The sequence below is a fragment of the Zerene cesonia genome, chromosome 11 (assembly GCF_012273895.1).
Source record: "Zerene cesonia ecotype Mississippi chromosome 11, Zerene_cesonia_1.1, whole genome shotgun sequence".
NCBI classification, from domain to species: domain Eukaryota; kingdom Metazoa; phylum Arthropoda; class Insecta; order Lepidoptera; family Pieridae; genus Zerene; species Zerene cesonia.
In genome coordinates, this window is record NC_052112.1 from 4,928,283 (window position 1) to 4,940,695 (window position 12,413).

General features: G+C 32.3%; 1 protein-coding gene across 1 annotated transcript in view; it reads right to left on the bottom strand.

Annotated features, from left to right (window-relative positions):
• The window catches only part of LOC119829901 (beta-1,4-glucuronyltransferase 1), a 39,847-nt gene that overhangs the window by 25,870 nt on the left and 1,564 nt on the right, over positions 1-12,413 (bottom strand). The gene's annotated exons all lie outside the window — the stretch shown is intronic.

The window sequence follows — 12,413 nt, forward strand, 5'->3', positions numbered from 1 at the left end:
GAATGAAATCGGTTCGCGGGAAGTGGGAGAAAAACGGGTGTGAGTTACATACATACATACATACAAGTGAAGCTAATAAAAGCGTGTTAATAAAAATAAAGGGCGACACATGAACTTATTCGATAAGAAATAACAAATTTATAAATAACTAGCAAATCCGGCGAACTCCGTTTCGCCACCAGATGGCTTCGTTTTTCCCGCTTTTCTGTTGAAATTTATCCTGATTTTTTTTGCTATAAACCTCACGGAGCCTGAAACTTTCACAACGAATGCAAAACCGTGGAAATGGAGTTATAGCGTCAGGAAGGAAAACCCGACTTATTTTTATATAGTAGATAACATGCATATGTATATGCGGTAATAAAGTAATTATAATCTCCTGTCTCACTGGGATAAATTTAGATGTATAATATGTAGGTAGGAGCTATTATAATACACGTACGTAGTGTGATGTAGGAGCTAAATCGAATAATTACAATAGTTGCACGAAAAGGAATACAAGTCACGTTCGCGAGGAACTCCATTGTGTGGCGAAGGATGCGCTTTGTTGATTTATTTAAAAAAAACGATAATGCGAAATACAAGATGTGGAGTTTACGTCATAAGTTCAAAGACCTGTCATCTAGTGCTTATAAAAGTGGGTCTAGAGATATGGTATTAAAATCAATCATGTAGTCGTGAGCCATCAATCACTACGAAAGGTTCCATTACAGAAGCGTTGCGACTTCCGACAATTCAGTTTTAATATTTAGCATTCGTCTTTCGACATGCCGTCATAGAAACTGGGTTATTAAAAACATCTTTCGCTATACCTTTGTGCCTACTTTGCAGCAAATAATATCCTTATTTAAAAATACGGACTTTGAATATTAATGTCTATATAATACCGAGATACAGAATACATCAATAAATTTTAAAAATTCGAATTTACTCACATTATAGTATGATGAATCGAAGAAATTATGTTTTCTAAATGAAATTATAATCATGCATTTCCTATGTGTAAAATAGTCATAAGTATGTCATAACAACATGTCAAACATTAATTGTCATTTACACAAAATATTATGAAGTCTTTATTGCAAGATGAGATGAGTTTCAATGGATGAATTGTTTTCGTATTTAATCATGTTATGACAATTGCGAATTCCTTTTACCAATTATTGTATAATTGAAGAACGGTACATAAATATATACAACATGGAAGAAATTAATTTTTAAATTATAAATTCCATATTCAAAAGTAATTCTGTCTACCTGTCTCTTCTTCACGCCTAAACCACAACTGTATTAAGATAGTTTGTGATCCGAGAATATAGGATAGTTTTTATCCCGGAAACACCATAGACACGGGAACGTGTATTAAATTACAGTGCGCTTTACATGTGAGCATTTAAACCTTTTCCCACTATACGACTAAACTTTTTATGAGTAGATAAGTATCAAAGTTATAAATTATAATATGAATTACAACAAAAAACAATAAATTTATGCATATAGATTTATTAATAAACAATTATTGTTTTCCTAAAACGAAGCTATGAATGTGTTTTTATTATTTAAGGGTGGGTATACACTACGGCATTTCGTTGAAATGTGTTCTCGCTCCAAGCTGTGTTCCGCTTCCGCGCAATGCTAAATTGTAAAATGTTGGACCCACTAGCTGCGTATGGTGGTTTTATCTTAAAAATTTACACTAAAGGTGAAAAGTCATTATTAATTTTGCTCGGCAACGGGAGGGTTTAGACGAAAAATGAGCTAGAGGTAGAACCAGAGCATTCTTTCTTGATCTGAGTGTAATCGGAAAACTTGTCAGCGTTTACACCAAAATGTTAAAGGCCGATTTACACCAGTCAAGTAAATGCTTTTGCATGTTTTGCATTATACCCTACACTATTTATCGTATACGAGTAAGCAAATAAACCATCCGTGTAGATGTGAGGCATACCTAATGTCATAAAAACAGTCGGTATTTTTTGGTTTGCCAACTGAAGGCAATTTATCTGAAGTTATCATTATTATTTTAATTGGAAAGGGAAACGCTGTATCTTACTCAAAAAATATTTAACGTCCTTTTATAATTACACCGACAGTTTATAAATCCTTTTATATAATTCGCCACTAAGTGTAATAATTATATTCGTATACCTACTTTTAAAATTCAACTTTTTATTTTTATAATTATTAAAATTCATGATTTGCTTTTACGAAACGTTATATTAACTGTAATTTTAAATAAACTACTTGAACCACGACCGCCAGGTCCAATACTTTCGTGGTAAAACTGATGATACGAATTCAATATTATAAAACATACGGCTATTTTTGGTATTTATATATTCAGACTACAATTAATTTCAACATATTATGTTTGATACAAAAGGACATAAAACCTTTTCAACATAAAACAATAAAATGTTTAGTTTTTTATGAAGGCGCGTCGGCCTCGTGCAGACTCGGTGTTACTCGGTGTTAGTACAAAATGATTCAGTAGATTATGCTTATTTTAAGCCTCGTGATGATGTTTTCAAGATGGAAGTACGCGATCAATTGAATCATTATAATTTGCACAGTGTATTCCTTATTGTTTGTATGATTCTTTAGGTATTTTGAACATGATATGTAACAGAGTTTGCATATCTTAAAAGTCCTCGATTTCTGATTAATATATATATATATATGTATTTTCGTATTTTACTATTAATGTGTACTATTATACTATGTGTACTATTAATGTAATTGAAAACCATACCTTATGTAAACGTCTATCTATTGTTTGAAATGTTTAACTCTGTAGAATAAGGAGGAGTTGTTATTTATTTCTACTAACCAATCACTTATTTGTATTTTATCTAACACGCATTTGAAGATAATACATTTGGAAAAACTTGCTACGTGAGAAGTGCTTATTCATACATAGTCTTTGAAGTTCAGAGAACAATGTCAGACCAGAGACAAAAAATAACCTTGAAAGTGTGCTTGAAACAGTTTAAAGACGATTTAGATTATCACCGCCATAATCGCTATTCTTGCGTGACGGCGTAATGAAAATACTATAATAATGGACAGGTTGACGCATAAGTAAAGTTTGGAGCATTTCCACTTAAAACCAAAAAACGTACCTACATATCGACTTTCGATGTGGGTCCGTAACCTTAGGCAATGTCAAAAACATAGACTAGTGAACGGAACAAAAGTTTTTTTTTAAACAGAAAGCGTGTGCCAGTTAATAAAGGTCGCAGGCGCAATTTATCTCCACATTGCAATCTGGTCGTCTGTGTTAGTGCAAGATTTATACACTATTATTATATGTGAGAAACTAATATTGTGTTTGAAGAATATTGAAATGTTTTATGTACAATGTAAATAAATTAGGTGCAGTGCTTAAAGTCCGTTATATGTCGTAAAAAAACTATTCTCACCTAAACTAATATAATATTTTTCTAAAAATGATGATCCAGTTAATAAATCGATATTGAAACAAATACAAGTAAGTATTTACATTTTCGCAACAGTTTAACTTGAAATTTTGTATTCATACAAATTTTATATTCTTTGAATTTCGATACTGGAACTACATTGTTATTACTGAGACCTTACAACGATTTGCTTTACCTGCGACTTCTCTGATGATTATTACGTCAAAACAGTATACTAAAGTATGATTGGATTCGTGTTGCTGGTGCGGGTTTTTTCGTAACTCGCTGTGGGTCTGGCACTTCCTGTAAGAAGCATCAATTTGCCGTGATATCGCTTCAAACGAACCGGGGCCGACGACCTTCAAGACTGAGTCATTTTTACGATCATTCAAAATTCTCAGAATCCAACCGAAAGATGATAGAAGAGCGGCTGGCAATTTTCTTAGCCGTTGAATTAATGCCATTGGTAGTTACTTTACTACTACTTCATTTTGAATTAGTTACAAATGAGAATTTGATTATAGACGCAAAAGTGTGAGGTATTTTCAAGAACCCGATTAAGAATAAAGATTTTTAATTTAACTTAAATTTCCTACAATTTAAGAAAGTAGGCATTAACGTATAAAATTTATCTACAAATAAAAATGTTTTAATTTTTTGGTAGCTATTAGCGTACAAAATTTTGATATGATCAATATCAACGATGTTTCTGACATCTGTTATGACTGTTGTTGTTCTCTTGAAACTGAAAGTAAACGGCCTTAGTGAAATATTAAACAAATTATAAATGACGGTTCCATGAAATCAAGTGAACGGTAGCTTATTGTAATTTGATACGATGCCTGTTGCCTTGCCTACTGGATCTCGTTCAATATCAGACTCATTGAGTCTGTAATTGATATAACACTTGTACAATACATTTATATGTCACCAATTAAATGTTATCATATAACAAAACTAAACAAATAGTGCCATGACTCTCAAACTATTTTAAATGAAACGTATTTTCGCATTCATTGTGCTAAATTTCCTTTCTATATTATAGTACCGAATGTCCCAGTTATGTCGATTGAGAATAGATGGTTCAATAAATAATAGCATAGTAAAATTGTAATTATTTTACATACAAGGCTTGTTCAATATATGACAGCACTGAAACTTAATACAGTATTGCAATATTTATTGTAACATGCGTCGAATGCACAATGTGCATGATACAAAATAATGTGAGGGCAATTGTGTCAATTGAAACACATTTACAACGAAATCCATGCTAATGTTGCCAAGGACATTTTTCTCAGAGTAAACGGACACACGGTCATATGTGTTAGGCATCTAAATGTCACGATTACAATGTTTTAAAGGAAGAAGTGAATATGCAGTACCTTCTCAAGTGGAGAGCCGGGCGTCATTAATATGAACGTAACCGCCCCCTATACGGGTAAGGATGTAAAAAGATATAATAAATGCTGAGTAAATAGCAGACGAGACACTTAACGAGATGACGAAGACGAAGACTATGAAATTACGGGCCTACCTCAAATCTTATCTCTATATGTGAGCGCCTACAGGTGAACATCCGAGACAATTATAACGGACGGAGTTGGACGCTTATTGTAAGCAGGACTTTAATACGGTGTCCTTATACCGTTAAAATTTAATGATGTAAGTTAAGGCCTGTATTTTTGATTGGTTACTCGGACGATTCCGTCACCATTTGAAAAAGTTTTTCTTTAGTGTTATTAATGAGGGCTAAACGGCTTTTAATTAAACAACAATTTACTGTGTTAGTAATAAAGTCGTTTGTACATTATTATATTTATACCTCCCTAGATAAAAACCAATGCCGATGGTATGTAAGTATGTCCAATGTTAATTTAAAATTATAGGACTTTAACAGCCATATAAAAAATAAACAAAAATAACATTCGAACTTATCGGTACTGTTAGAAAAGAAGTATTTTAATTTGGAAAACCCCTATTTCAATGAAATATTAATGTATGATTAACCGGCCTCTTCATTATGCACGGCGCGGCGTTGCGTACTTCAGCCATTATTTCTCATCGTTGAAAATTGTTTTAAAGCAATTTCGTTTCCGTACAGTACAGTTTTGTAAACATTCACGCTTGGATCGAATCCAAGTATGCCTCACCTGTATTCGTGTTCTTTACGTGTGGCATTCTGCATACCTGGTAATGCTAAGTGCAGAATATGTCTCAATAGCCTAACGATTTAACCTTTGTGGATTACAAACCCATTCCACGTTTTATGGCATTGGTCGGGAAATAACGCTATGGCGTTTTGAGTGGGATTGAGGACGCATTCACTACTTGCTTGAGATGCGAGATGTGGAGATGTTTAATAAAAAATATGCACATTTTCACGTAATTTATTTTTCGAATAAAACCAATGTAATGTAAACATTAAGATTATATATGTAAGAAAATTTCAAAGCGATGAATATAATAACTTTTTGAGGATTTGAAATGTTTGCAATAAATAAAGAACGTTGTGGTAGTAGGATATTATTTCACGAATAGTGACAATGTGACAGTTCATATTAAAAGAGCATGAAAGTACTTGATTTGATTTTATGATTGAAAAAGAAAAATGCAATAAAAGTCATTTTTTCGCGTTCTAACCAGGGGTTGTCAACAGACAAAATCCATATGACAGCGGAAAGGATGAGAAATTTTTATTTTTTTAGTTTTATGCCGACTCTTTTTGAATCACGACAAAACGCAAATTGGATAAACGGGGGGTTCCTGTACTATAATATGAGGAATGAGTAGAAGAAACATAATAATAGGATATTTTGTTATGACTAGCCTTTAAAATGATCTAGAAACTCAACGCCCTTGCAGGGACGCTTCACTAGACACATTGAATGTCATTGCCTAGAGTTGTATCAATTTATATCACAATTGAAATAGTTATACGGCCGAGTTCCTCGTCATGCAATTGGATATTAATTGAATAAGCGCTTGCAACTTCATTACAAGTAATTTAATTTGTCGATTACGTTTCAATCGTTATGTAATGGATCGTTTTATATTTATTGTATATTTTAGAAGGCAAGTAACTAATACCATAGATAAATAAAAAGAAAATAGAAAAACTTTGAACACGAGACGGGATTCCAACCCGTGTTATTCGCCGAACCGTGGCAACGCATAACCGGGTGGCCGAGAACCCTTCATCCCACCTCAGCAATCGAATTTCTTCTTCAATTTCTTTATGTGTCTAAGGGATATGAAACATCATTTCAATGGTTACAATATTGTATACATGGTACGAGGTCTGTGTTAATTTAAATTATTAGTCTTACATTAAAATCAGGTTTCCCTAAAAATTAAACGAATGGCACGATTAGCCACTTTTTTTAAACAGCATCAGCATCAGAAAAAGTAGAAATTCATCTCAGTGATCTCAATTTTGTCATTTCAAATTTGTATTATGTCTATATTTTATTTATTTCTGCTTTTACTGCTAGTAACTGAATTGAAGACTGACATCCTTGCATAAAAGCCGTTAAACTTTACCTTATACGACACCTTCATTTCTAAAGATTACGTACACTCTCATCTAAACCAATAATGTGTGAAACAAGATGCAAATTTCATTCTTATAGCTGTTAGTTTATGAACCATAGCAGCTTGAGAGGTAATGGCGGATAATTTTACCTGTACAAGCCTCTAGCTGCATGACGCACGGCCTAAGCAATGCATTAAGAATAAAGGATTACATATGATTCATGCTTTTTCCCTTTTTCAATACCCTGGGAATTCCCACGACTGTGGGTTTAATAAAATGTTTACGGAGAGGTCATATTTTGTTCTGAATATGCTTCAAATAATATTCAGTAATATCAAAGAACAGACACAGGAAATGTAGCGACGGCCCTCTGAGTTATCTGTGGCGGAGTTAGCTGATAAAACATTGAGTAAAGCACGCATGTGCCGCGCATATGGCTAAAATTAAAATTTTGATAGCATTCAGTTTTAGTGTTTGCAGTTAATTCTAATAATAACACATTTTTAATTTTATACGACTTAAAAACGAATTTTTAATAAACAGCATACAAAAATATATGTTATGGCGACGATTCAAAATAAAAGCTCGCTAAATAATCCCCACCTGTCTTGCGTCAATGGTAGTACTGAAAATCATCCAAGTTTCGGTACCAATACCTATACTTGTATACGTGTCCTCTGTTTTAGACATGCATAGAACAATACACTTTAACATTTTTAAACTTTCAGACATTCCGTATTTGATAAACATTATTTCCCCCTCGCAAGAGTATGTATTTAAACATGGAAAAAAATCTTTATAATTCTCAGAGCTAATCATAAGCCAGCTAGTTACTCAGATGGATAACGATCTCAATAATAACTCTAACTCAATTTATGAATGCGTTATGTGGATATAAAATTACCGAAAGAAGCGCAGTGGCAGTAAAGTGCCGTTGAACCTCAAGGAAACGAACGGGACTGCTGTAAAATTCGATGGTCGCCTGGCGTCGGTCCAACATTTGCTCAGTTAGGATTCTCAGTAATATTTAAGAAAAATATCCATCTATCGTATCTTGGTTAAAAATGTTGCTTGTTTTAATTTTAGAACTCTACTGCTTAGTAAATTCTTTATATTGAAAGAATCACATGAATTATTTAATCTAATATATAAAATTCTCGTGTCACAGTTTTCGTTGCCATACTCCTCCGAAACGGCTTGACCGATTTTGATGAAATTTTTTGTGCTTATCCGGTATCTATGAGAATCGGCCAACATCTATTTTTCATGCCTCTAAATGATAAGAGCAAGGCAGAACAGCGTATGCCGGGTGCAGCTAGTTAATATATATTATTATTGATATTGGAAGGTTTATAAAGTCAATTTTAAACAGTGACATTGCAAATACTGCGATTTTAGCTTAAGTACCGTTACAGGAATGTTAATTAAAATACGTATAGTAAAGATAATTTTGCACGACAGATTTCTCACGAAAATAAAACCACATAATAACAGTAAATTTAACGCTTTCGTCAAAATTAAATAAACAACTAAACGTTTGCGAATTCATCACTTGAACTTTGTTCTTGTAAAACGTAGTGTTCTGTGGACGATAATTATTCATAGTTCATTCACATCCTCTTATACAAGCGAAGTATTTGACATTAAAAACGAATGGGAACCACGTAAAAACATTAAGTAATTAGCGCGGAGTGGCCACTTACGTCACGTAGTGTAATTGGAGACTTAGCAAAGCTTATTCACTTTCAAATTAACTATGGTCATTATTGTATAATATGTATCATTTCTTCTCTAGAAGCATTTTTCAGTATTTAATGTTTGTGTATCTATAACATTCTACATGATTACTATTGGAACTGTAAGAACTTAACTGAGTATATTTATATTGATGGATGGATATATGATAAATATATACTTATAAATCCATCACGTCATTAAATGCAAACATTTCGATCAATCCTTCATCATAATCTTTCATACAGTAAGTATTGAAGACTGTAGGCTTATTTCAATTATATTTTAATATATGCTTCTTAATGTTTATTATGGAAAGTGTGTAATCGTAATGTATTCATAATAAGATCATCCTTGGCCTAATGAAACCTTTTTCCAAATCTATTTCAAATCTTACGATTGAATTAATTTGCATGAAATATTAAAATTTGTGTAATATATCAAACTTTGACCTTTGCTTATACTGTCATATACATCTATACCAAAACACGATAATTATGCCTCAACTCATAAATAATAAATAACATTGAGTCTTAATATTAAAATGATAAGTTTACCAAAAAAGGTAAAGTAGAGGAATTTAAAAACATCAGATCTCGATACATACAATATGCGTACATATAAGTTATAACCATGAATGCCCATTGACGCGTCGGGTCAAGGCTTTCAATTCGTAATAAGGGGAAATTTTGGTGTATTAAGCCCCTTTACAAAACAAATATTATTATTTTAGAATTGAATGAAGTAATATTTTTAACAGCTGCCATGTTTCCTTACGAGGCTTAGAGCATTACCGTAATATGAGAAATATTGTAAGAGTAATAAGTATCTAAGAGTTTGAAGAGTCGTCTTATGACAAATAAATAATTGACGGTAAAATCAGTTGCAAATTTTTAGTACAATCACACAAAGGAACAGCCAAGGCCGAAACGGTAATAGCTAATTTTCTCGAGGTTGAACATTGAGTGCCTAAAACATTATATTTGAATTAGTTACACTACATACTTACATTTGTCATCAAAACAAAATATGCTCGTAAGATTACATAGACATAGTAAAAAAATACGCTAGCATGTAGATTGATATTTATGGCATTGACTACTTTAACGTTGTATTCAACAAATCAAATTTGAGAGTTAAAAAGTTTTTAAAACTTATGTTACTTAAGACCCGTAAAAAGCAATTAAATTTTTTCTTTAGAGTTCAATAAGCTCCAAGGTATTTATAAAATCCTTTAAACACAAAAAAGCAGTATAAAATAAATCGTATTGTATCTCAGCACTTAGTATGGTGCTTGATACGCCATGTTCTGTGGAATCCGAAGGTTTTAAAATAAAATATGGATATTTCTCATAGATACGGGTGTATCGTGGAATGCAGTCGTTGCAGGCGCATTGTTCAGTTATCTAAACACCACAAAACCAGTACTAAATAGTAAATACTATCGAGTATTGACTCTAGGAATCTTTCTCAATCTATGCAAGTCAGTCTAACCAGTACTAGAATAAGCGTTTCAATATTCATTTCCAGTGAGCAATGTGCATTTATGTGGGGAATGCGACCTTGCAATTTATTCATTAATTAAACAACCATTTAAAGGTTAATATCATTTTATAAGACTGCTCATAAAATAGTCCTATCTGATTAACGCGTGTGACTTAACTTCATCAATTCATTTGTTATTATATTATAATAAACTAATATCTGGTTATAAATGAAACCCAGCTTAAACCCCTAGATAGTTAACCATGACTCATAAAATCCTGCAAGTCAAAGACGAAGTTTAGAAAAACTGCAACACCAATATTTATGGGCTATTAAATAAGACAATCAACTCTAATAAAAACATTTTTAAGCTCTCATTATGTATCCAGTTCTCTTACTCTACAATTGAGTTTACCGTTCTAAAACCTTGAGTAACTCATAAGTGGTATTATATATTTAAAAGGTTTGATGTATGCCTTATAACTTGTCGAATGACGTTGTTTGTCAAGGGGAAAGGGTTCAGCGACCAGGGTAACATGATCTTAAATTTATTTAAATTGCAATTTATTGACGTGAATTAGATTACACACTGCAGCTCATACTAAACTGGTCTTTTAGCGAGGAAACTTTGAGTGGCCGCCCGCTTCATACTTTTAAAATCCCTATGGCATAGTCGAATTTTAAGTTAAAAAATATGTAGGTATAAATACATTTTTACATTACTTATGAATTAAGTGCGATATTATTTTATTTCCTGATTAACGAGCATTTACTGTGATACGCGTCAGATATTTTTGTATGGTTTGAATTATGTACCGAAATTTAAATTGGTTCATTAGTATCCTTAATAATGTACATTTAGTCCGTCTGTTCATAGTACCTACTCCTGTACTGGACTATTGATTTGAAACTGCGACAGAGGGGGCGTGATTCGACCGTAACGATACCTACTAGTTATTGTGTTGTGCGAGGTATGTTGAAACATTTTTTTGCTAAATTGTAACCTGCTTTGCGTGTATCGTCTGCTTGCTATAACAATTAGTGTGTGTGCATTAACATTATGTAGTATCAGTAAATTTTTGGAATGTTACCTATCTGCTTGTAGGTTATTTAATATTTAACCTATTGCAACGATTACATACCTATGCGTTTGTGATATATTCGTGCGTGCTTGAAAATAATAATGAATCTCATCGTACAATTATGGATGAATCTTTATTTATTATTTTTTTTATGTGACATATTGTTGTTTTGAGACATCAATTCTTAAAAAAATATGAGAATAAGTCTCAAAATAAATTTATTTAATTTCAAACAATAGAATTCGCTTACAATCAGTATAATATAAAGATAATAATTAACGATGGTAACATATTTATAAACTAATATTATAAATGTGGAACATTTGCGTTTTTGTATATATGTTTGTAAAGTTTTCTCACAAAAACAACTGGACCGATTTCAAAAACTCTTTCACCTCTAGAAAACATCTTCACTGAGTTACATAGGCGAGCCGCTAGTTATTAAATATTGAAGTATTTAATGTGTTATGACTGTCTATACATGACACTTATATGTCACTAGCTGATCCGGCGAACTTCGCAACGCTATAGAATTGTTTTTGACGCATGTTCCATATTGTTCTTACCTTTTAAACCTTCCTTGGACTATTCAGAATGCACCAAAACCATTATTATAAAAATCAGACCACCCATTCTCGACTTTAAGCGAGACTAACGAACAGCAATTGATTTTTATATATTAGATAGAAGAAGATAAAGATTTTAGGTAAGTGTATTGTCGGTAGTCTGTATAACAGCAAAAGTTACTCGATATGATGCAAATGATATGTTGAAAGCATTATGGAGCAAACGGGTTGGGTCAAGCATTATAGATGTCTCACAAAGATTATTGTGTCTTCTATGTTATTCCGAGATGATCACGCTAAATTACATTCTGCTGTAATTGTCCAAGAATAGTTTCATTAACTGTTATTAAATTTATATTTGAAAAATAAACATGTGAAATATTAAAAACCCTTACTTATTAGCGGACCAGACCATGGTCTTATTTCCTACATTTACAAAAGTACAGGAGCATATTTCTATGGAACGAAGTACAGACGACAAAGAGAATATCTAAGTCACTAACCATAAAGATACTTATTATTCTGGATCAATAATATAAAATTAGGTAAAATTCTTGATTTATATAATACCTACATTAAACCTAATCTATTA